A 24,104-nucleotide genomic window follows, 5' to 3' on the forward strand; every position below is an offset into this window, starting at 1 on the left:
GAAGCCCCAGCACACCTGGACAGTAACCGGGCTTGCCACTGACCCCAGGCCAGTGCGCTCTGCATGGCTCAGGACCGGCCTGCTAGAAGGTCAGGGTCCACAGGGGCTGAAACTGGGGCGGTCATTCACTTCACCACGAAGGGCTAAGCAGGTCAGGATATCCTGGCTGGGTCAGTGGGAGCAATTCCAATCACGTTTTGGACAAGGGGGAAAGAATAATGGAGGGCAAAGGGCGGACTCTTGCGGGGGAAACCAGAGTCTTTTCACAAACCCAGGAGCCGTATGTCCAAATTTGGAATTGTCAGAGAAGACCCACTAGAATCTAGGGAAAGAAGGAAAGGGGAGGAAGCCACGGTCAGATTAGTTTTCCCAAAGGACCTCCTGTCTCTTCCCCTTGTAGGGCCTACAAGGGTTGTACCAGGCTTCCTAACCCTATCAAGATTCCCAAACCTGCAATTATTCTTTGCAGCTGACAAATAAATCAATTTTCAAAGCCATTGTTTCCTTTGGAAGAGACGGGGTTTCTCAACTATGGACTTGGAGGAGGAAATCCAGGCTGAGAGAGGGAAAGCCACCGGCTCAAGGTCACACTGCAAGAGGGGCTGGGATTCTGATTCAGGGGTATTTTGCCCCCATGCTGGTATATGGGGAATCATCTGAAGCCCCCAAACGTTGGGAAGGCCTAGACCACTTAGGGGAAGCAGAAAGAAGGGTAGTGCCCCTGCTTCACATCGGAGGCCTCAGAACGCCGTTAGGAGACTCCATTCATAGACAAGCAATGACCCAAAGGGGATGGGGTCCATGGGGCCCAGAAATTTGGACGGCCGTACGTCCTCCCAGGACACCACACACAGGTTTTTATAAGCAGCTGGAGGGTCCAATGCTTCCTGCTCTCAGTCGTGGGTCTCAGCCACGCCTTTCTCTGAGGGTCCTTCGAATGGCGTCCAGCCGCCCGAAACCCTGGACCTTCAAAGTCTCTTGAGCCCCCAAAGTTAAGGCCAGCAGGACCAGCCACTGGCTCAGCTCCAGCGCCCCCTGCTCTCGACCAGACCCTCTGCAGCGCCAGGACACCCCTCCCCTCTCTTCCTGTCCCCTCCCCTCCCCCAGCCAGGGCCCCCTCCGCCCGCGCCTCTCCGCCCCGCCTCCAGATTTGCTCTGCTGCGCTCCCCAGACACACCCAGTCCGCGACACTCTCGGGTTACCGCGCCCTTCCATCCCCGCTCCTGGCGGGGGGCACCGATCAGCTGTTGACTGTGCATTTATTGTTTGTGTCCCTGCAGTCCCCGGGAGGGGGGTTTCCAGAGCGACTCCCCTCTCCAACCTCAGCCCACTCACCGCGCGGCGGAGGCCTCGGGTCGCGGACGGACGCACGGGCTCACTGACTCGAGGACGCGGCGTTCGCTGGATCGGAGCCCGTTAGCCCAGCATCAGCCGCAGCGCGGGGCGGGCCGGGAAGACAGCAGTCGGCTCCGGGCCGGACACGTGGCGCGCAGGAGCCAATCTGAGGCGCCCGCCTTTCTCCTCCACCCCACCCCTCCTGCTCCTTCGCGCATGGAATCTTAGAATGTCACCAGCCCGAGGGGCCCGCTGGGAGAACCTCGTCTGTTCCCAGCCCCTGGAACTGAGACCGAGAAGGGGTAGGGGCTTTGACCAAGGTCACGTGGCCCTTCAGGGCTAGAAGTCAGGGCTCCTGACTCACGGTTCTGGACACTTATCTGCAAATTCTTACAACTCGCCAAAGCTTTGTCAAGAAACAGAAAATTGAGGTTTGCCAGGGGCACTTTATGTGCCTGATCAGATTCCGTGCCTCAACAACCTCATCAGGTCGGTGACATTATTTACCCACTTTCAGGAGGACAGCCCAGTCCAGTTCCTGGACCCAGGTCACATAGCTAGTGGATTGCGCAGGCATGCTCCTTCGTGCTCTGGGAAAGCGGGGAAGGCAGACAGGGAGACCAACAGTCACAATCCCGTTCTAGAACATGAAAAACTGATAAACTCTGAGGACACAGAGGAAATTGAGAATTATTGTCCCCAGGGGATTTGTAAGGAGAAGAGCAGAACTAGACAGATACTTGTGGAAGGAGTGTTCCAGGCAGAGGAAACTGCTGGAGCAAATGCCCTACCAGGAGGCGAACTGGCGCCTCGGAGGATCAGCAAGGGGGCCAGTGTGACTGGAGTGGAGTGAGTCTCGGGAGGAAGAGGAGAGATAAGAGGGACCCAATCAGGTGAGACCTCTGGGGCCTTTGTAGGCACTCCGTCTTTTACTCTGAGTCAACTGGGGAGCCGTTGCAGGATATTGAGCAAAGGAAGGACATTACTATTTTTGGGTAGGTGAAATCCACATAACATAAAATTAACCAATTTAAAGTGAACAATTCAGTGGCATTTTGTACAGTCACAATGTTGTGCATCCACCCCCTCTATCTAGTTCCAAAACGTTCTCATTAGGGAAAAAGAAAACCCTATACCCATTAAGCAGTCATTCCTGTCTTCCCCTTACCCCTAGTCTCTGGCAACCACCAATGTGCATTCTGCCTCTATGGGTGTGCCTATTCTGGATATTTCATATAAATGGAATCATATGATATGCGGCTTTTTGTGTCTGAGTTCTTTCATGTGATGTTTTTGAAGTTCATACACACTGTAGCATGTATCAGCACTTCATTCCTTTTTTTTTTTTTTTTTCTTTTTTAGATGGAGTTTCGCTTTTGTTGCCCAGGCTGGAGGGCAATGGTGGGATCTCGGCTCACTGCAAACTGCCTTCCACCTCCAGGATTCAAACGATTCTCCTCCTCAGCCACCTGAGTAGCTGGGATTACAGGCGTGCACCACCACATCCGGTTAATTTTTTTTTTTTTTTTTTTTTGTATTTAGTAGAGATGCTGTTTCACCATGTGAGTCAGGTTGGTCTCCAACTCCTGACCTCAGGTGGTCCACCTGCCTTGGCCTCCCAAAGTGCTAGGATTACAGGTGTGTGCCACTGCACACGGCCCAGAACTCCATTCCTTTTTGTGGCTGAATAATATTCCATTGTATAAGTATACTATATTTTGTTTATTCATCCATCTGTTGATGGATAGTGCATTGTTTCCCCCTTTTGGCAACTATGAATAGTGCTGCTAATGAATATTTGTGTACAAATACTTATTTGAGTACCTGTTTTCAATTGTCGTTGTGTATTTACCTAGGAATGAAATTGCTGGGTCATATAGTAATTCTACATTTAACTTTTTGAAGAACTGCCAAACTTTTTTCAGAGTGGCTGCAACATTTTATATTCCCACCAGCCATGTCATGTATGAGGCTTTTAATTTCTCCATATCCTTGCCAACGCTTGTATTTTATTTTTTAAAAAGTTGTACCTGGCAAGGCACAGTGGCTCCTGCCTGTAATGCCAGTACTTTGGGAGGGTTGACTGGATGGATCACTTCAGCCCAGGAGTTCAAGACCAGCCTGGACAACATGGCGAAACCCCATCTCTACAAAAAATTAGCTGGTGTAGTGGCGCATGCTTGTAATCCCAGCTACTGAAGAGGCTGAGGTGGGAAGCTCCCTTGAGGCTGGGAGGTCGAGACTGCAGTGAGCCATGATCTCACCACTGCACTCCAGCCTGGGCCACAGAGTGAGACCCTGTCTCAAAAAAAACCAAAAAAACAAAAACCTTGTGCTCTAGTCATTATGAAATGGCATCTATAATTGTGGTTTTGATTTGCATTTCCCTTTGCTCATTTTTTAACTGGGTTGTTTGTCTCCTTTGTTGTTAAGTTATATGAGTTCTTTATATATTCTGTGTAAGGTTTGTTCTCACCGAGTTTAAAGAGAAGAAACTGAGGCCAGCACAAGAAGATCCAATGTGAAGGAATTTATTTAGCTCCCGGATGAGGTTCTGTGGCCCGACAGGAGGGGCTGAGAAGTCGCCCGGACTCCTCTCAGACATGGGGTTTTATATGTAGTGGAGGCGTTTGATTGGTTGTGCCCAAGGTGAGTGGGGCCCGGATGGGACAAAATGGCTGGGAGTGGGGCCCGGATGGGACAAAATGGCAGGTGGGGAGTGGGGCCCAGATGGGACAAAATGGCAGGTGGGGAGTGGCGCCCGGATGGAACAAAATGGTAGGTGGGGAGTGGGGCCCAGATGGGACAAAATGGTATCGGGCAGGTCCTGGCGGGGCTTTTTTCCAGGCTCTCAGTGGCGGGGGGGTGTGTCTGAGCTCCCAGAAAGGGAAGGAGGTGTGTCCAAGCTCCCGGCGAGGGAAGTGGGTGTGCCCAAGCTCCCAGCGAGGGAGGGGTGTGTGTCCGAGCTCCCTCAGGGGGAGCGTCCGAGCTCCCAGCGAGCGGGCGGGGGTGTGTGTCCATGCTTCCGGCAAGGCAACCAGCCTTACATTCTGAATAAGACTTTTTTTTTTTTTGAGATGGAGTCTTGCTCTGTTGCCCAGGCTAGAGTGCAGTGGCGCCATCTCAGCTCACTGCAGCCTCTGCTTCCTGGGTTCAAGCAATTCTCCCTGCCTCAGCCTCCTGAATAGCTTGGATTACAGACGCCTGCCACCATGCCCAGCTAATTTTTGTATTTTTTAGTAGAGCTGGGGTTTCACCATGTTGGCCAGGCTGGTTTTGAACTCCTGACCTCAGATGATCTACTCGCCTTGGCCTCCCAAAGTGCTGGGATTACAGGTGTGAGCCACTGTGCCCAGCCAAGACATATTTTTTAAAAGATCACTGAAGACTCCTGTGTTGAGAATGCCAAATACCATTGAGGGGAAGAGTAGAAGAAGGCGATCTGCTAGGAGATTTTGCAATAACCCAGGCAAGAGATGATGGTGGCTCAGCCAGGCTGGTATAAATGCAGGTGGGGGAAGTGATTGGAGACGGGATGTATTTGAAGGTTGAACATGATTTCTGGAGAATTGGATGTGAGGTGAGAAAGAGAGTCAAGAATGACTTCAAGGATCCTGGCCTGAGCCACTGGAAGGATTGAGTTACTATCAACTGAAATGAGCAAGGCTGCAGGGAAAGCAATTTTTGGAGTTAGAAGTGGGGAAAAAGATCAGGAGTTCACGTTTTCTTTTTTTTTAAAAAAAAAAAGAAAAAATACCAGTTTGCTTAACATTCTATTAGACACCCAATAGAAGATGTCAAATAGGCAGTTGGCTAGTCAAGTCTGGAGTTCAAGAGATGAGATCCTCAAGGGAGAAGCGAACTAAATATCTAATCCTAATTCAGGAAAGGGAGTCAGGCTGGTGGGATCAAGGGAAAGCAAAAAGAGAAAGCGGATAAGCTGTAAGTCTGCCTTTCTTCGTGGTCCAGGATGCCTAGCCCTCCTGTGTGAATAACTCTTGATCTTATCTGCACCCAGCTACCACTAGACCCTCGGCTGATAGAAAAATACATACAAGCTCCCTGTGCTCTTGGTGTTATTGGTACTGCACAAAGCCCTTTTCGGCACATAGCACAAGCATTATCCTACACAATTCCCAGCAAGCCTTTGTTTTCTAGCAGTTAGCTTCTGTTTTGCTAACTTGCCAATTGTACCCTTGCAACATATTTTCATTCTTTCTCTAATGAATCTGCCTTTCTTTACCTACAACTACCTTGATAATTCTTCTTTCTGCCTGTACCGATCACCCACGACACTAAAGATCAAGTCTGAGACTCTTATGTTACGAGTTGGGGAGAGGCCGGGCCCGGTGGCTCATGCCAGTAATTCCAGCACTTTGGGATGCTGAAGTGGGTGAATCACTTGAGGGCAGGAGTTCAAGACCAGCCTGATCAAAATAGCTAAACCGCATCTCTACTAAAAACACAAAAAATTAGCTGGGTGTGGTGGTGCATGCTGTAATCCCAGCTACTTGGGAGGCGGAGGTAGGAGAATCACTTGAACCCAGGAGGTGGAGATTGCAGTGAACTGAGATGGTGCCATTGCTCTTCAGCCTGGGAGACAGAGTGAGACTCTCAATAAAATAAAATAAAATAAATTTTAAAAAAGAGTTGGGGAGAAGGAAAGAATTCAGCAAAGGTGACTGGGAAGAAGATTGTAGTAAGATGGGAGGAAAGTACCCCAGGAGAATGTGAAAGCCAAGTGAAAAATAAGGGAGTGATCAGTTATGTCAAATGCTGCTTTTAGGTCAGGTAGGATAGAGTCTATGAATTTATCATTGGATTGAGCAATGTGAAAAGTCAACATATCTCTTGCAGTGAATTGCAGAATGTTAGAGGTAAAAGCCTCATAGGAACTGGTGTAAGATAATAAGCGTAAACTAGTTATTCCAGGAGTTTCGCTGCAAAGGCCAGCAAGGGAATGAGGCAGTGTCTGGCAAGGGAATTGGTGTCAAGAGAAGGGTATTTGTTTGATTTTTTTAAAGATTGAAGACATAACAGCATATTTGTATGCTGGTGGGAATTATCAGATAAAAAGTTAAAAATTGACCAGGGCCTGGTGGCTCACACCTGTAATCCCAGCAGTTTGGGAGGCTAAGGTGGGCAGATCACCTGAAGTCAGGAGTCTGAGACTAGCCTGGCCAACATAGTGAAACCCCATCTCCACTAAAAATACAAAATTTTGCTGATCATGGTTGCGGGCACCTTGAGAATTGCTTGAACCTGGAAGGTGGAGGTTGCAGTGAGCCATGATCGTACCATTGCACTCCAGCCTGGGTGACAAGATCAAGACTCCATCTTAAAAAAAAAAAAAAAAAAAAAGTAAAAAATTGATGGAGGAGAGAGAAAGAAGAATTCCTGCAGCAATGTTTGGAGAGTGGATGGGAAGGAGTGTACAAGAGTTAGGGCTATTTGTATTCTTAATTTGCAATAAAATTAAAAGTAAAAGTATTGTATTCTTAATTTGCAATAAAAGTAAAATTTCAGTGATCTGAAATTTTTGGTCTTTGCCCAAATTCAGCCCAGGTGACTGAGGCAGGATTGAAAGCCAGATTCCCTTGACTGCAGAGCCGAGGGCCTTAATTCCTGAGCTTCAGCAGCAAGTAGGAGTAAAGACTAATATACTGCTCATTCTCTTTGAGCTAATCATCAGGTATAGGACTCAATCCTAAGAAAATAATTTAAAATACAGAGGAAGCTGCAGGCTCAACGCTGTTTTGTTGTTGTTGTTGGAGACACGGTCTGTCTCACTCTGTCACTCAGGTTGGTGTGAGGTGGTGTGATCACGGCTCAACTGCAGCCTTGACCTTCCCAAGCTCAGGTGATCCTCTCACCTCAGTCTCGCAAGCAGCTGGGACTACAGGCATGTGCCACCATGCCCGGCTAATTTTTGTATTTTTTGTAGAGATGGCGTGTCACCATCTTGCCTAGGCCGGTCTTCTGGGCTCAAGCCATCCTCCTGCCTCAGCCTCCCAAAATGCTGGGATTACACCAGCATTGGTATAATGTGAGCCACATGCCAATATTTTTTTTTCTTTTTTTGACGTGGAGTTTTGCTCTTGTTGCCCAGGCTGGAGTGGAATGGCACAATCTTAGCTCACTGCAACCTCTGCCTCTTGGGTTCAAGCAATTCTCTTGCCTCAGCCTCCTGAGTAGCTGGGATTACAGGCATGCACCACCACACCTGGCTTATTTTGTATTTTTAGTAGAGATGGGGTTTCTCCATTATGGTCAGGCTGGTCTCAAACTCCTGACCTCAGGTGATCTGCCCGCCTCGGCCTCCCAAAGTGCTAGTAATAAACGCAGGAGCCACCACGTCCGGCCTTTTTTTTTTTTTTTTTTTTTTTTTTTTTTTTTTTTTTTAACAGGGTCTCATTCTGTCCTCCAGCCTGGAGCAGTGGCATGATCTCTGATCATTTCAGCTTCAACCTCCAGGGCTCAAGCTATCCTGCTGCTTTAGCCTACTGAGTAGCTGGGACTACAGGGTGCACCACCACACGCAGCTAATTTGTTTCATTTTTTTAAAGAGATGAGGTCTCACTATCCAACATTGTATTTAAATTTTTTAAAAATGGTTTTTGGGGAACAGGTGGTTTTTTGTTACACGGATAAGTTTAGTGGCAATTTCTGAGATATTAGTGTGCCTGTCACCCGAGCAGTGTACACTATACCTAATGTGTAGTCTTTTATCCCTCCCCCGTCACCCAGAGTCCCCGAAGTCCGTTATATATCAATCTTACGTCTTTGTGTCCTCATAGCTTAGCTCCCACTTATAAGTGAGAACATATGATATTTGGTTTTCTCTTCCTGAGTTGCTTCACGTAGAATAATGGTCTCCAGCTCCAATCCAGGTTGTTGTGGATGCTATTATTTCATTCCTCTTTATGGCTGAGTAGTATTCCATGTTGTATACACATTTTCTTTATCTACTTGTTGGTTGATGGACATTTAGGCTGCTTCCATATTTTTTGCAATTGCGAACTGTGCTGCTATAAATGTGTGTGCAAGTGTCTTTTACATATAATGACTTTTTTTCCTCTGAGTAGATACCCATAGTGGGATTGCTGGACCAAATGGCAGTTCTATTTTTAGTTCTTTAAGGAACCTCCATACTGTTTTCCGTAGCGGTTATACTAGTTTACCTTCCCCTACCTGTAGCAACACTGTATTTTTTTAAGTGCAAAAGGAAAAAACCTACACCTCCAGAAGCTGTGAAATTGCAAGCAAGCCAGTGTCACACAGCCTTGCTTCTAGGTGGAAACAAACGCTGGAAGGAAGCAAACATCGGTTGGAAGCACGTGAAGATTACATCACCTTTTTGGCACTTCCCAGGCCCCTTCCTCTATGGAGTGGCCCGTCTACAGGTGTCTGTAAGGGAGACGGCATGATGCTGTGAATCGGGCTGGAACAATGGACTGGGAGTCCAGATTTTCTCACTTCCCTTGTCAGGGATGTAGTTTCTCTGATTATAGAAGAAAGTTCAAGATCTCCCAATTGCTCTCTGGGGAAGCTGGAAATGGTCAGATATTGCCACCTGCTGGCAAGTTCCAGCTTGGCCTGGCTTCCGTCAGGAGAGGGTGTGCGTTCCCAGAGACAGGCTTCACTTTAAGCTCACTAGAGGAAGGGACCCTCTAGTGAGGGTCTGTTCAAATGACTACCTGGAACACCCCCCTCTTCCACAAGAAAGTCCCCTTAAGACCTCTCTCAGTGTCTGGAATTCCTCCATAAGGGTTGAGGATTGTTTGTTTATGTAAGAGAGAAAATAAGGAGATTCTACCTACTTGGCATGAAACAGATTCTTTTCTACTATGAGATCTCAGCAACAGGAGCCCAAGTTGTATGATGGCAGGGGCCACTGTAAGAAGGACAGGCTTGAAAACAGCTGCAATTAGAAAAAGCAGGGTTGCACAGTGTTTTATGGTACAGCCTTTAAATTTAAAAGAAAAAACGAAAAAGCCTTGGGCTTCTGGTTCCACCATATTCTAGTTCAGTGACTATGGACCATTTATTTATTTTTTTTGTCTGAGTTTCTGTCAGCTCAGTTATAATAATGGGTATTATAAAAGTGTACACCTTGCAAGATTGTTATTGGAATGTACTGATATGACAACAAATCATTAGCAGCAACTAGCACATAATAATGAGAATAAATATGAACATGACTATTAATTTGATGGATGAAGTCCTGGCCTGTTCATAAGAGGTGAGAGCTAGTTCTAGCTGGGTTCTATTACCTTGCTCTTGAGTTTTGTTTGTTTCTATATGTACAGAGAGGGGAATGAGAATGAATTATCTCTTAAGATTCTTTTTGTGTTTGTACATGATGATTTTGAGTCTCTAACAATCTAAGAGTCCATTTGCTGGTTGAAGAGTCTGTGTCAAGATTCTATGACTCTGAGGTCCTCTTTCTAGAATTCCAGAGTTCTAGAACTCATTCAAAATTCTACTGAGAGGTTCTATTTCACAGGTTATTCCCTCTGCATGGAATGAAAGTTCTTCTAAGACTGGAAGAGTTTGCCTCACTAGCTCTTACAGCACATTTCATGTTAAATAGCACTTCTCAGAAATTCCTTCCTAATTCATTTTTGTTTTATTATTATTTTTTTATGAGACAGGGTCTCACTCTGTTGCCCAGTCTGGAGAGCAGTGGCATGATCAACCTCCATCTCCTGAGCTCAAACAATCCTCCTACCTCAGCCTCCTGAGGAGCTGAGACTATAGGCATGTGACACCACACCCAGCTAATGTTTGTACTTTTTGTAGAGATGGGGTTTTGCTATGTTGCCCAGGATGGTCTTGACCTCAGGGGCTCAAACAATCTGCTTGCCTTGGCCTCTTGAAGTGTTGGGATTATAGCTGTGAGCCACTATGCCCAGCCCTCCACTGTCCTTTTTATTTACTTAATTTTTGTTTATTTATTTATTGGCAGAGATGGGGTTTTGCCATGTTGCCTAGGCTGGTCTTGAACTCCTTAGCTCAAGTGATCTGCCTGCCTCATCCTCCCAAAGTTCTAGGATTACAGGCGTGAGCCACTGCACTCGAGCTCTCAAGGGTCCTTTACGTACCCCTTCCCATCGTCTCTCCTAAATCTTGTTTTTTTCCATGATCATTCAGATCTTAATCAGTAATTAAATTTTTATTTATGTGATTTTGGTTAATGCCTGTCTTCTTTATGTTTCCACTGCTTGGTAAAGTAGATAATAACTATTAGATGAATGAAAAATAAGTGAATGAATGAATTCTACAACTCAAAGATTCCATGAGTGTTTATTCCCAAGGTCGTCTATTTCAAACACTCCCCACCACCTGCCCTACCTCCAGGTTGACACCTGGGAAAGGAGTGACCTTTCCAATTTCATGATGCTGCCTGGACTGTGTGTGTCTTGCCTGCTCAGTGTCCCGCCCCTCCATTATTGGCCTCTTTGGGATGTCTTGGATTAGAAGAGAAGGCTGAGCCACGTCTCTGCTATTAAAACCAGCCTGCAGCAGCAATTCATTCACAGCACATATTTGTTTAGTGCCCACAAAGTGCCAGGCACTGTGCTGAGGCACTAGGGACAAAGCTTGAGCAGAGCAGACCTGATCCCAGCTTTTGGAGAGTTCAGAGCCTAGGACCCTGGAGATGGACATTCATGACTCAATCACACAAATTCTCATAAAATTACAAACCATGATAAGTGCTGTAGGATGGAGAGGAACAGGGTGCTCTGAGATCAGACAATAGTTCACAGTTTAGACCCAGGACCTTGGGCTCAAGAGCACAGTGCTGCCTTGGGTGGGTCCCACATGAGCATTATCTAGGACACGTGGATACTCTTCTTATGGAATCTCTGCCCTGGGAAACCATCAGCTAGAACTTGGGTTCAAGGTGTGGCCTGCCAAGCTCCCAGCACTTTTCCTTGAAATTCTTTTTTTTTTATTGGAGATGGAGTCTTGCTCTGTCACCAGGCTGGAGTGCAGTGGTGCGATCGCAGCTCACTGCAACCTCTGGCTCCCAGGTTCAAGCAATTCTTCTGCCTCAGCCTCCCGAGTAGCTGGGACTACAGGCGTGCGCCACCACGCCCAGCTAATTTTTGTATTTTTAGTAGAGATGGGATTTCACCATGTTGGCCAGGATGGTCTTGATTTCTTGACCTCGTGATCTGCCCACCTCGGCCTCTCAAAGTGCTGGGATTACAGGCGTGAGCCACCGTGCCTGGTCTTCCTTGAGATTCTTAAGGCTAAGCAATCACCTCTCAAAGCCCTTCCCCTCCTTTTCAGTGGACTCAGTCACTGAAAAAAGAATGTTAAAGCCCTGGAAGGCCAGAACTCAGGTGTCCAACACCCTTCTTGAACAGGTGGCGAAACTAGGGCCTAATGAGAAGAGGCTGTGCAAGGTCACACAGCGAGGGGCAGAGCGAGAACGAGAACCCAAGCTCCCCGGCGCCCCATTCTCTGCTGCTTTCTGTCCTACCTCCCTTTTTCTAAGAATGATCATTGATTTTAGAGAGGTAATTCTGTTTCAACCAGAACCTGGGAGGGTTTCCACTGGCTACAAGCAATAATTAGGACATAGACAAAATTTTGCTGGACAGCGAGAATCTTCCAGCTATATTTGGAGGGGTTTGCCCTGTGGTGGTTACTTAGGACACAAACACATATGAGGGAAAATACATCAGGTGACATGTTTGGATTGAATGCCATTCTTTCATTTAATAAATATTTTCTTCAAGGAAAATGTAGCTATTTGAGCCTTGAAATGCTAATTCTTGCATTTTGCGGTATTGTTTCCAGTAGCAAAAAAAAAAAAAAAGAAAATTGAAACAATCTAAATTTCCTTTGGCAAAGGAATAGATAAACTGTGGTGAAGCCCAACCACAGGATGGTCTTGATTTCTTGACCTCATGATCCGCCCACGAGGCAGCATTTACGAAATAATGAAGGTTGAGACCAGGAGTTTGAGACCAGCCCGGGCAACAGTCTGGGCAACATAGTGAGACTCCGTTGCTACAAAAAAAAAAAAAAAAAAAAAAAAAAAGCCAGGCCTGGTGGCATGCACTTTTGGTTCCAATACACAGGAGGCTGCGGTGGGAGGATCGTTTCAGCCCAGGAGACTGAGGCTGCAGTGAGCTGTGATCACATCACTGCACTCGAGACTGGGTAGCATGGTGAAATGCTGTTCCAAAAAAAGAAAAGGGGGTAGGGGGTGGGGAGTGGGGGAGGAATAAAGGTAGGCCTGTATAGGGCACCAAAGTACGTTGTTGAGTTAAAAAAATGCAAATTTCAAAAAGTATATACAGTGTAAAGCCATTTACAGAAAGAAGAACTCATGAAAAACTGTATTTTTCTATAGATATACATATACATATATAAATGCAGAAAAAGCTCCGAAAGGAAACACCCCAAGGCGCTAACTTCTGAGTAAAGGTGGGGATGGCCTCGTGTGTTGGGAGGGGGAGTGATGGGTTGGTCAAATGGAACTTCAGCTTTATCTGTTTTCTTGAGAGTGAATTGTATTTCTGTATTATTTAAGTGAAATTGTTTTCTAGAAATACCACACTTTAGCGCAAGTATCAACAAACATTTTCCATAACAATGTAGGCGATAAATATTTCAGACTTGTTGGGCCACACAGTCTCTGTTCCAACTCTTCCATTCTGCTGTCGTAGCACAAAAGTAGCCACAGACAGAACGTGCAGGAAGGAGTGTGGCTGTGTTCCAATAAAACTTTATTCATAGACATTGAAATCTGAGTTTCATACAATTTTCACTTGTTACCAAATTTTAATTTTTTCCAACCGTTTAAAAATGTTAAAAGCATTCTTAGCTCACCAGCTATGCAAAAGCAGACAACCCCACAGCTTTAAGGCCAGTTTAAGCCTCAGCACCTTTGTAGCTCCACTCACCTGTTTTGTCCTCTCATCTGTCTGTCCTTCAGCACCCCCTTCCTGTGACCTTCAACGGCCCCTCCAGCTGCTGCCCATCCCTGTCTGCCCTTGGGACCCTCCTCTCCTGGCTGTAGGACTGTTTTTTTCCTGAGCAGGACTCTAACTAGCTCCATTCACCTTGGTAGGGGGAATCCAGAGAAAGGAATTTTGTTTGACTTTTGAAATCAGGACTTTGATTTGCTTTTGAAATCAGGTCCCCTCCCCTCCCATGCGTAGGGGTCCCTGGCCACTTCCCTGTGCATGCCCTGGGGCCCCAACAGTCTCTCTCCTGCATTCCCTGCTGCCAACATCTGCATCTTGGCTCCTAATTGCTCCGCCATGGACCCCAGAGCCCTCTGCTTCTTGGCCTGTTTCCTGCTCATCTGTGTCATTTCAGGTATGGACATTTCCTTCCGTCTCAGCAAAACTTTTAACTCCCCTGCAGTGTCCTGAGGCCCCCCCATCTCTTCATTTCCCAGGAGCACTGCAGGCTGGAGTGCAGTGGTGCGATCACGGCTCCCTGCAGCAGCAGAAGGAAGGGTGATGCACACTGGAACCCGGTGTCAGGAGGCCGATGTCCCAGCTCAGCTCCTCTGCTTACTGTGCTGCTTTGGCCAAATCACCTTTCTGAGCTCAGCTTCTTTACCTGTGCAATGACAAGGTTGAACTGTGTGCTGTTTCAGGTCTTTTCCAGACCTAATGGTCCCCTCTGATCTGAAAGACCATTTTTAGTCTAGCAATCTGGGACTCATGTCATGGTTTGGAGAGTATGGAACTCCGGAATCTGATAGAACTAATTCTGGCCCCTCCATTAACTGGCAAGATTTAATGAGACTGAGTCTTTAAGACTTAGTTTATTCAGGAATATAATGGGAATAACAATAACCTCGAAATTACAGGGTGGTTTTAAAGTGAAATGATGTATATAAATGCTTAGCCTACAGCCTAGTACATAAACACTCAATAAAAAATAGCAATATTATTTTAATTTTAAATGTCCTGAGTCTAGTCAGGCACAGTGGTGTGCACCTGTAGTCCTAGATACTCAGGAGGTTGAGGCAGGAAGATCACTTGAGCCCAGAGGTTCGAGGCTGCAGTGAGTTATGATTGTGCTACTGCACTCCAGCCTGGGTGAGAGAGAGCCCCTGTTGCTAAAAAAAAAAAAAAAAACCTAAGCAAACAAGCCAAAAAAAAAAAAAAGATCCTGAGTTCACCACACTAAGATTATATTATCCTATGAGTCTAAGTGTTTACTCCTAGCTTCTTTGAATCTAAGCATCTATAATTTTGTTCACAAAGCTCAACAGTTTTAGGGCTTTATCGGGGGGAGGGCCTGAAGGATTTGTAGCCCAGAACTTGATAGTAGATAGATCTCAGGAGAGGCCCCAGAGAGCTATCACCTCTGTCTCTCAGCTTCCAGACATTCTAGGAAGAGGTTGGGGCCATCATAACCTCTGCAAAACATAGCTGTGCTCAGAACAGGATTTAGAGAGACGTTGTCATTCCAGATTTCCTCTTCCAGATATTGCTTGGCTGTTAGATGCTCCTTAGGGAGCCTCATATGGAAAGAAAGGGGCAGGCACCTTCATGGTAAGAAAATAGCAGTTTAGCAAAGGTCTGTTGGTTGGTGGGTTTGTTTGAAGGAGAAGGAACTGGAGAATGGGGGTGTTGGGAGTGAGTTGATCTGATAGACAGGTCACAAACAGTGAAAAGGAGCCCTGAGAGCTCAGATGGTCCACGGATTTGAAACTATGTTCTGAGGAATTCTGCTGCCCTACTGCATGCCTTAGAGTAAGGATGGGTGGTGATTGAGAAGCTGATGGGTAGATCTCCAGCTCCCACCCTCTCTAATCGGAATAACCCTATTATTTCTTTTTTTTAACATTGACCTTTCAGTTTTTTAGTTTTTTTTTTTATTTTTATTTTTTGAGATGGAGTCTCGCTCTGTCACCCAGACTGAAGTGCAGTGGCATAATCTCAGCTCACTGCAACCTCCGCCTCCCGGGTTCAAGCTATTCTCCTGCCTCATCCTCCAGAGTAGCTGGGATTACAGGCATGCGTCACCTTGCCCGGCTAATTTTTGTATTTTTAGTAGAGACGGAGATTCACCATATTGGCCAGACTGGTCTCAAACTCCTGACCTTGTGATTTGCCCGCCCCGGCCTCCCAAAATGCTGGGATTACAGGCGTGAGCCACCATACCCAGTGACCTTTCAATATTTCAAGGAATTGTTCTGTTATCTATAATCAGCCTAATTGATTGGTTTGTTTTAAACTTGAAAACCTCAGGGTTAGTCTTATCTGTTTATTTCAAAGATTAGGGCTGGGTATGGTGACTCATGCCTGTAATCCCAGTGCTTTGGGAGGCCAAGGCAGGAGGAATGTTTGATACCAGGAGTTTGAGACCTAGACAAAAAAGCAAGATCCTGTCTCTATTTAAACAAACAAACAAAAAAAGCCAGGCTCACACCTGTAATCCCAACACTTTGGGAGGCCAAGGCAGGTGGATCACCTGAGGTCAGGAGTTCGAGATCAGCCTGGCCAACATGGCGAAACCCCATCTCTACTAAAAATACAAAAATTAGCTGGGCATGGTGGTGCACGCCTATAGTCCCAGCTACTTGGGAGACTGAGGCAGGAGAATTGCTTGAACCAGAAGGTGGAGGTTGTAGTGAGCCAAGATTATGCCACTGCACTTCAGTTTGGGCAATGGAGTGAGACTCCGACTCAAAAAAAAAAAAAAAAAAAAAATATGGGCATCGTGGTGCACACCTGTAGTCCCAGCTGCTCAGGAGGCTGAGGTGGGATGATTGCTTGAGTCCAGGAATCCAAGGCTGCAGCTATGATCATGCCACCACACTCCAGCTTGGGTGATAGAGTGAGTACCTGTCTCAAAAATAATAATAATAAAATAAAATAATAAATAAAGATGGCAAAACCAGAGACCCAGAGACAGCAAAATAAACCATACAGAGAGGTACCATCAGACAGGATTCCTTTGGTGGCCTTAGGCAAACTACATAACTTGTGTGCCACTCGGTTTCCTCATCTGTAAAATGGAGATGTCAGTGACAGCTTCCCAGTGGGCTTTGTGAGTCTTAAGTAAGAAAATGTATGAAAAGTGCTTTGCACTGTGTCTGAGTGTCCAGTAATTTTTAGCTATGATCATAGTCATCATTATCAGGTTTTGAAATCACATTTGGCATCTTCTGTAAGTTTGCCTAGGTGACTTGGGAAACCCAGGAGGCCCAAAGCTGTAGACAACTGTGATGGCTCTTAGAGAGAGCCCCTTCCTCGAGGCCTGGCAGCCACACTGCCTCAGGCGATGGAGCCTCTGCTAATGAAGATGTATTTGCAGCCACCTCATAATCAGGCTTGTCCTGGGTCCTATTAGAATCGGGCCAATACAGACCCAGCTCCGGGAGCAACTCTAACCCGGCCCTAGGTTGGATTTCGATTCCAGACCCAAATGGGAAGGTGGCCAGAATCCAGGGACTTCCTCTTGCCAGCTGCTCTACCAGCCTCTCAATCAGGGAAATCAAAAAGCCAGTGGGTGCTCCTAGCCCCTTTCTTCTCCTGCCCTCTGATTGGCTTGCTTCTGCTTCACTGGGCCCCTATACTCGGAGATTTGGTTATTAAAGGATTAGCTTTGTATTTGGGTTTTTAAAAATATAGTATACAATTTGAGGAGCAGAATCATGGCTCCTCAAAGATTTCCACATCCTAATCCTCAGAACCTCACATGGCAAAGAGCAGTTAAGGTTGAAGATAGAATTAAAGTTGTTAATCAACTGACCTTAAACTAGGGAGTGTTTGCTGGGTTATTCATTCAAACGGGTCCATCATAATCTCAAGGCTCCTTAAAAGTGGAAGAGGGACTCAGAAGAGAGAACCACAGAGATGGTGGCATGAGGAAAACTTGGTCCAACCTTGCTGGCTTTGAAGATGGAGAAATGCTTCCATGAGCCAAGGAGTATGGATGGCCTTGAGAAGCTGGAAAAGGCAAGGTAAAATTTTCCAAGAGCCTCCAGAAGTAACACAGCCCTGCTGACACCTTAGTTTTAGCCCAGTGAGACCGGTTTCAGACAATTGACCTCCAGAACTGCAAGATAATAAATTTGTATTGTTTTAGCCACTAAGTTTGTGGTAATTTGTTACAGCAGCAATAGGCAATTAATACTCTCTTCGTGATGATGAGTATTTATTGAGCTTCTATTGTATGCCAGACACTGTGCTAAGTGCTTCACATACGTTATCTCATCTAATATCCATCCTAGTCATGGAAGGCAAATGCTCTTGTTCTCATTTTCTAAATGAAGAAAATGGGATTCATGGAAATTAAATGACTTGGTCAAGGTTACACAACTAATTTGTAGTGGAGCAAAGATCAAACCCAGCACCCCTGGCTCCAAAGCCAGTACTTCATCTGGTCACCTTGTCTCATTATCTCTTTGCTAAAGTCGTCTGAGTACCTCCTTAGAGAATCTTTGTTTTTAGATGCCAGATACCATTGATCTAGGTCAACTTATTAATGTGCTGAGTGCAACTGTTCTCTCTGAGGCTTAGTTTCTCAACCTGTAAGAAGGGGGTATTAATGCTCACTGGGTGCCCTTTTGGAGCTACAGCAAGGAGTCAACCAGAATGTGGGTAGGGAAAGTCTCCCTTTTTAGTGCTCTCTCCACGTAAGAGATTCAGTATAAATTTTCCTCAAATTTCCCAAAACCATTGTGCCACCCTTTCTCCCTAAGGCCAGGCATGGTACCCAGGAGAGAGGTCCTCACTAGGAAGATCTTTTGAAATGTGAAAACCAGAAGACCTGGGTTTGAAAGTGGCTGTTTGGGCTCTGTTATCTTGCTTTGTTTTTGCCAGCTGGGTACCCACATATATTGGTGGGTGTGGTTTGAGCCATTGGGCCCAACTTCATTGGGGCCATTTCTATTACTGCTGGAATAGAAGTAGTAACTGATCTCAATATGGAGGTGTAAGACATCTTTTGTACCTGATCTTAGTACGGAGGTGTAAGAAGATGTATGTGGGCTGGGGGCGGTGGCTCATGCCTATAATCCCAGTACTTCGGGAGGCTGAGGCGGGCAGATCACCTGAGGTCAGGAGTTTGAGAACAGCCTGGCCAATGTGGTGAAACCCCTTCTGTGCTAAAAATACAAAAATTGGCCGGGCGCGGTGGCTCACACCTGCAATCCCAGCACTTTGGGAGGCCGAGGCGGGTGGATCACCAGGTCATGAGATCGAGAACATCCTGGTCAACATGGTGAAACCCCGTCTCTACTAAAAATACAAAAAATTAGCTGGGCACGGTGGCGCGTGCCTGTAATCCCAGCTACTCAGCAGGCTGAGGCAGGAGAATTGCCTGAACCCAGGAGGCGGAGGTTGCGGTGAGCCAAGATCGCGCCATTGCACTCCAGCCTGGGTAACAAGAGCGAAACTCCGTCTCAAGTTAGCTGGGTGAGGTAGTGGGAGCCTGTAATCCCAGCTACTTGGGAGGCTGTGGCAGAAGAATTGCTTGAACCTGGGATGCGGAGGTTGCACTGAGCTAAGATCGCGCCATTGTACTCCAGCCTGGGCGACAAGAGTGAAATTCTGTCTCAAAGAAAACAAAAACAAAAACAAAAGAGAAGATGTATGTGATATTGTGTGTAAGGCAGATTAGAGGCCAGGTGACACACAGGTGGCTAATGTAATAGTCCAGATGTGATCTGATCAGGGCTTGCACAGATGGTGTTAGCAGTAATGATGGAGAGAAAGAATGCCTCTCTGTATGCAGAGATGATTTGAGGCTGGGGTGGCAGAGAGGTACATGAGACAGTATTGCTTCGTCCTACATGAGGAAGTAAAATGAGATCAGTGGAAGTTAAAGGCAATTTTTCTTCCTCTTCGACAGGGAAGAAAAATGAAATCAGTAGATCAATATCTAAAAGGGCTTTCTAGCAGTCAGAGCCATTCTGCACTAAGGCCATAGGTGGGACTGCCATGGGCTCTGGAATAAGGCTGGCTTGGGTTTGAGTTCTGGGTCTCCTTCTTGGCACAGTACAAGAGACTCTGGAAAAGTTAGTCTCTGTAAGCCTCAAGTGCCTCACCTGTAAAATCAGAATAATACCTTCCTTGCAGTCATTAAGAGGGTGGAATAAGAAAATGTGTTTTAAGGGGCTAGTACTTTTCCAGAAATACTGTATGCTTTGCCAGTGGTAGCTATTGATATTGTTAAGTGCTGAGCTCCCTATCATTAGACATATTTAACCTCAGGTTGAATGACCTCTTTTGTAGCATGTTCTAGAAGGTTTTGAAATCTCGGTGGAAGCTTGGAAAAAACAACGTATAAAATCCCTTCCAGAGCCCACTGGCAGTTCTCCTCCTAAGGAATTCATTCGAGGAAGTGATCTGTTCAAAGGTGCATGCACAAGATGTTTATTTCAGAATTGTTTATTCTGGTTAAGAATATGAAATAACCTAAATATCCAACAATGAAGAAATAAATCATGATACATCCCTACCATAAAATATCATGCAGGTCATTTAAAATTTTAGTGCAGGGTCAGGCATGGCAGCTCATGCCCGTAATCCCAGCACTTTGGGAAGCTGAGGCAGGCGGATCACCTGAGGTTAGGAGTTTGAGACCAGCCTGGCCAACATGATGAAACCCCATCTGTACTAAAAATACAAAAATTAGCTGGGTTTGGTGGTGCACACCTGTAGTCCCAGATATTTGGGAAGATGAGGCAGGAGAATTGTTTGAAACTGGAAGACAGGGGTTGCAGTGAGCCAAGATTGTGCGACTGCACTCCAGCCTGGGTGACAGTGCAAAACTCTGTCTCAAAATAAATAAATAAATAAATAAAATAAAAATAAAATTCTGACCAGGCGCAGTGGCCTGTAATCCCAGAACTTTGGGAGGCTGAGGTGGGCAGATCACTTGAGCTCAGGAGTTTGAGACCAGCCTGGTGAAACGCCATCTCTACAAAAATTGTTAAAATTAGCTGGGCATGATGGCACGAGCCTGTAATCGCAGCTACTTGGGATGCTGAGACGTGAGAATCACTTGAACCCAGGAGGTGGAGGTTGCAGTGAGCCGAGATCATGCCACTGCACTCCAGCCTGGGCAACAGAGTGGGAGTCTGTCTCAAAAATAAAATAAAATAAAATAAAATAAAATAAAATAAAATAAAATAAAATAAAATAAAATGTTGGTGCACATGTATTTCCTGATATAGAATGATAAACGCAACATATTCCTAAGTGAAAATGCAGATTATTAATATGTATTACATTTTTCCATTTTATTTTTTAACAATAAATTTAAAATATTTGCATTAAAAGCCTTATAAAAATATGCTTCAAAATATTAACAGTGGTTATCTCTAGATGGTAAGCTTCAGAGCAAGTTTAATCCCTTGTCTTGGTTTGGCTGTATAATTTTTTTCTCTGAGTAAGAATTATCATTAATAGTAATAAATATAAAAGATGACAGAACTCTGAGGTTCCACTGAGGTGAGTGAAGGCTGGTGATCCCAGGTCCACCCTGTCTTCTCTGCAACTGAGATCCAGGAGTGTAGCAGAATGTCAAAGGCTCAGAAAATGAGGTGCTGCAAAGCAGCTGGCCCCAGTGAGGTGAAGCTTTCAGGAGCCCCCCGCCAGAGAAAACCCAAAGTAAATGGAAGGCAGAAGCCCATGCAGATGGAGATCCCCATGGAGGCTATAGCCTCTGCAACCCCAGGCCCCCCACACCCCTCCATCCTGACCCAGGTGTTAGGGAAGGGCCAGTGCCAAAAGGTCGGGCAGTCTTTGAGCCTGCTGGCTGGCGCGCCCCTGGAGGTACGCTGCAGGGGGAAGGTGGTTTGCTGGAAGGTGTCTGTGTATCTGGAGAAGAAGGGCGAGGGATGCCTGAGGTATGGGGTAGGAGAACACTGGCAAAATTTTAGTGGGTCCAGGAGTGTGTCAGAGGATGTTGGGCAGCAGTTCACAAGCCCAGTGAAAACAGTTTACAGGGATTAAGATGTCTCAGGACCCACACTGGGTATCCTGTTATGTACAACCATAGGCGCCTAAAAGAAACAGTAAGATGGGCCAAGCCCCATCAGATGCATGGTGATTAAATAGAGTATGAGACAAGCAAACCTTCCCACAATCCTGGGCTGCTTATATTGGGGCGGGGGTTGGGGGGTGGGGGCGGACCACAAATAGCGCCCCTAGGGAGATAGGTGGCAATGGAAAGGCAAGAGGCTGCCTGTCTTTCTGACCTATCTGTGCTGGATGGCAGGCTGGATACTACTCTTCTGCCAAAGACACCATAATAGGGAGGCCAAAAATGAAAGCAAAGTTGACCCCACCAGCATTTCCCTCTGCCAATCGAGAAGGAAATAAGGCAGAGGCTGAGATAGAAAACTAGGTTTAAAAGATTCACCTATCGCTGGGCGCAGCGGCTCAAGCCTGTAATCCTAGCACTTTGGGAGGCCGAGGTGGGCAGATCATCTGAGGTCGGGAGTTCGAAACCAGCCTGACCAACATGGAGAAACCCCGTCTATACTAAAAATACAAAATTAGCCAGGCGTGGTGGCGCATGCCTGTAATCTCAGCTACATGGGAGGCTGAGGCAGGAGAATCCCTTGAACCGGGAGGCAGAGGTTGCGGCAGGCCGAGATTGCACCATTGCACTCCAGCTTTGGCAACAAGAGCGAAACTCTGTCTCAAAAAAAAAAAAAAAAAAAAAAAAAGATTCGCCTATTCTCTCTCACTTCAGCCTCTTAAGATGGGCTCTCCTGGGACTCTGCCTCCTTTGGTAGGTGGAGGTGCATGGAAACCATTTGCTGGTTTGCAGCAAGAGACGTAAGGAAGGTGCCAAGGAACATAAAGGCGCTTGTGGCATTCCATTTGGGAAGTGCAAAGTCAAAGGAAAGGAGAAGGTGGACCAATTAAAAGTTGTGCATGAGGCCAGCGGGTTACGCAAGCCAGTCAGAAACCACGGGTGGGGCCAATGCAAATCCTCTCAGAGCCATTGAGAAAGGGGGAAAAATTGGGTAGGTGGGTGATGAAAATCAGTGACGGGAGGGAGGACTGTCAAAAGACCAAACTCTGCCCAGTAGGAGTCTCTGGCCATCCCCATCGCCTGCCCGGCCTGCCCCCACCATCTGTCTTTCAGAATCAAGCACTTCAGCCAGTACAGCCAGCTGACTGGTGCGGACACCAGCAAATACAGCTCTCCGGCTCCACATTGCCAGGTCGGTGCATGCACTGAGAGTGAGGCACCAGGGAAAGGCCTTCATCTCCTTTACAAATGCCCTGGAGTCATGTCTCCAAGAACCCGCTTCCAGGAAAGTCCTCCAAACATAACCTTCTTCAGGCTTTCTCTTTAGTCTCACCTGTAAAAGAGGGGAGAGCACTAGTCCTCCAAGACCTTTTGTGAACATTCTGAGATTCTATGGCTAGTTCCATGGAGAATCAAGTAGTCACAGAGTCCAGCTTTGTCCAACAGAGGAAACACAGGACATTTCTACAGTTAGCAACGTCTCTTACTCAAATGCAACCAAAACAGTAATAATTATTCAATCTAGAGGTTGTTGCTTTTTTTTTTTCTTTCTTTCTTTTTTTTTTTTTTTTGAGACTGGGTCTTACTGTGTTACCTAGGCTGGAATGCAGTGGCGTGATCATAGCTCACTGCAGCCTTGACCTTCTGGGCACAGGTGATTCTCTCACCTCAGCCACTCAAGTAACTGGGACTACAGGTATGCACCACTATGCCTAGCTAATTTTTGTATATTTTGTAGAGACATGGTTTCACTATGTTGCCCAGGCTTGTCTCAAACTCCTGAACTCAAGCTATCTTCTGCCTTGGCCTCCCAAAGTGCTAGGATTACAGGCATGGCCACCATACCCGGCCCGATCTAGAGGTTCATGACCCCCTACTACCAAGCATCACCTGGAAGCCTATTGAAAACACAGATTCCTGGGCCTCACTCCCATTAAGACTGTATGGAGTCTGGGCACCTGTCATGTCAACAAATCCTACAGGTGATTCCAATCTTCAGACAGCTGTGGAAACTCGTAGCCAGCGCTTCCCAACTCTGACAGCACATTAGGGTCACCTGCAGAACTTTAAAAGCACAGACACCAATCCCCTTTCCAAGGCAAGTTGTAATTCACTTGGTCTGGGGGTCAGGAATTGGTCATTTTAAAAGCACCTCAGGTGATTCCAGTGTGCAGTCAAAGTTAAAAACCATAGCATTTGACTAATTTTAGAGCCACTTCATCCCATACAGCAGCCACTAAACAGATGTGGCTATTTAACTGGAATTAAATAAATTATTTAATTAAAGAAATTAATTATTCAGTTCCCCAGCTGCACTAGCTGTATTTCAAGTGCCCAGGAGCCATATATGCTGAGTGGTTACATATTGGGCAACACAAATACAGAACATTTTTCTCTACACAGCAAGTTCCATTGGACAGCACTGCTCTAAAAAGCTGGTCCCAGGCTGGGCGCGGTGGCTCATGCCTATAATCCCAGCACTTTGGGAGGCCAAGGCAGGCAGATCACGAGGTCAAGAGATCGAGACCATCCTGGCCAAATTAGCTGGGCATGGTGGTGCATGCCTGTAGTCCCAGCTACACGGGAAGCTGAGGCAGGAGAATCGCTTGAACCCAGGAGATGGAGGTTGCAGTGAGCTGAGATCATATCACTGCATTTTAGCCTGGTGACACAGTGAAACTCCATCTCAAAAAAAGAAAAAAAATAAAGCTGGTCCCTAGACCATTCCTGCTCATTATATCATAGAGCACCCAAGAATCTGATCTGAGATTGTGTTATTAAAAAGT

At 46.2% G+C, this 24,104-nt stretch overlaps 1 protein-coding gene across 2 annotated transcripts in view; it reads right to left on the reverse strand.

The window, feature by feature from the left end:
- ANXA6 (annexin A6) overlaps positions 1-1,435 on the reverse strand; it is a 60,977-nt gene extending 59,542 nt beyond the window's left edge. For both annotated transcript variants that reach the window (XM_012438227.2, XM_012437484.2), the window contains exon 1: positions 1,336-1,435. The gene's annotated coding sequence lies outside the window, so the exon portion shown is untranslated. The remainder of the gene's footprint in view (positions 1-1,335) is intronic.
- Between the last annotated feature and the right edge of the window lie 22,669 nt (positions 1,436-24,104).

Source organism: Aotus nancymaae, unplaced genomic scaffold (genome assembly GCF_030222135.1).
Source record: "Aotus nancymaae isolate 86718 unplaced genomic scaffold, 86718_ANA_hifiasm-v0.15.2.pri h1tg000064l_1, whole genome shotgun sequence".
In the NCBI taxonomy this organism is placed as follows: Eukaryota; Metazoa; Chordata; class Mammalia; order Primates; family Aotidae; genus Aotus; species Aotus nancymaae.